The following is a 1,598-nucleotide window of genomic DNA, read 5'->3' on the forward strand; positions in this document are numbered from 1 at the left end:
AACTAAGTGCAGGACCCTTCTAAGCTCTAGGCCCTGGTTGCACGGGTCTTACACCCATGACGGCAGCCCTTCTCAGGATTTAGCAAACACAGATTTCCTGAGAAATGCGAAGGCATTCCCCCTGGAGACAGGAGGTGTGAAAGCAGAGCATGTGGCCCAGTGACTACAGTAAGCATTGGGCTGCCGTGAGGGGAATCCTCTTGGAAACAAAGCCAAGACCCTGAGCAGGTGTGCGAAGGCGCCATCTTTGAGTCACAGAGTTGACCAGTCTTGGAGCTGCTCCACCTCCAGGGAGGTAAGAACTCCAGTTTATTTGAAGCTTATTCTTTTGTTTCCTGTTATTTATAATGCATGCACATCTCGTCTCTTTTTTTACATAATTTATTTATTCTTGGTTGTGCAGGCTCTTTGTTGCTGCGCATGCCACTTTCTCTAGCTGGGATGAGCGTGACTACTTTTCATTGCCGTGCACAGGTTTCTCACTGGAGTGGCTCCTTTTGTTGGGGAGCGTGGGCTTCCCTGATAGCTCAGTTGGTAAAGCTGGTAAAGAATCTGCCTGCAATGCAGGAGACCCTGGTTCAATTCCTGATTTGGGAAGATCCCCTGGAGAAGGGAACAGCTACCCAGTCCAGCATTCTGGCCTGGAGAATTCCATGGACTATATAGAGAATTCCATGGACTGTATGGTCCATGGGGTCACAAAGAGTCAGACATGACTGAGTGACTTTAACATGGGCTTTAGGCACACAAGCTTCAGTAGCTGCAGCACACAGGCTCAGTAGTTGTGACACACAGGCTTTAGTGGGATCTTCCCAGAGCAGGGATTGAACCTGTGTCAAATCACTCTGCACTGGCCGGTGGATTCCCATCCACTGTGCCACCAGGAAAGTCCTGATGCATGTCTTAAAGAAAGGCCCTTTCTCATCTGTGCAGCCCTCTCTGGTTCCCCTCTAATCACTCTCCTTAAAAAAAAAACAAACTCATTCAAAAAAAATTTTTTTCCTTTCAAACGTTATCTTTTCATGCAAACTCAAATGGGCTGCTTCCATTTCCTTGGCCCCTACACAGCCTGACTTTCTCCCACCTCCACCTCTGCAGAAGGTGCCCCCGAAGTCTGGGATGATCAGCCAAACGCCCAGCCCAGCTGGTATTTTCCTACCCTTGCTACCATCCACGCTGAGGAGTCCCAGACCCAACCGGCAGCCTAGGAACCCCTGGCAAGCAGCCTTGACCCCTACATGTTTGTTTTTGTCTGTTTGCTTTAACGCTTAAATAATATTTTTCCATTTATTTATTTTTTGTCTGCGCAGCTTGTGATATCTTAGTTCCCTGACCAGGGACTGAATTCAGGCCCTCAGTACAGTTAGGGCTCTGCCCTAACTACCGGACCACCAGGGAGGTCCCAATTTCTTATTTTTAAAGTTCCAACCTACTGCCTTGTCAACCTAGAACAACTGGCAGTCATTCCTCATGCACTTTGGTAAGTCCCCTAGCTGGCAGAAGAAGGTTTATGCTACAGCATCTCCTCTCCCACGGCCGCAAACCAGCTTCCACGACGGGCCCTGCTGCCCTTGGCCTTGCCCCATCCCCACTGCCGT

The sequence above is a fragment of the Oryx dammah genome, unplaced genomic scaffold, assembly GCF_014754425.2.
Source record: "Oryx dammah isolate SB20612 unplaced genomic scaffold, SCBI_Odam_1.1 HiC_scaffold_15, whole genome shotgun sequence".
Taxonomy (NCBI): domain Eukaryota; kingdom Metazoa; phylum Chordata; class Mammalia; order Artiodactyla; family Bovidae; genus Oryx; species Oryx dammah.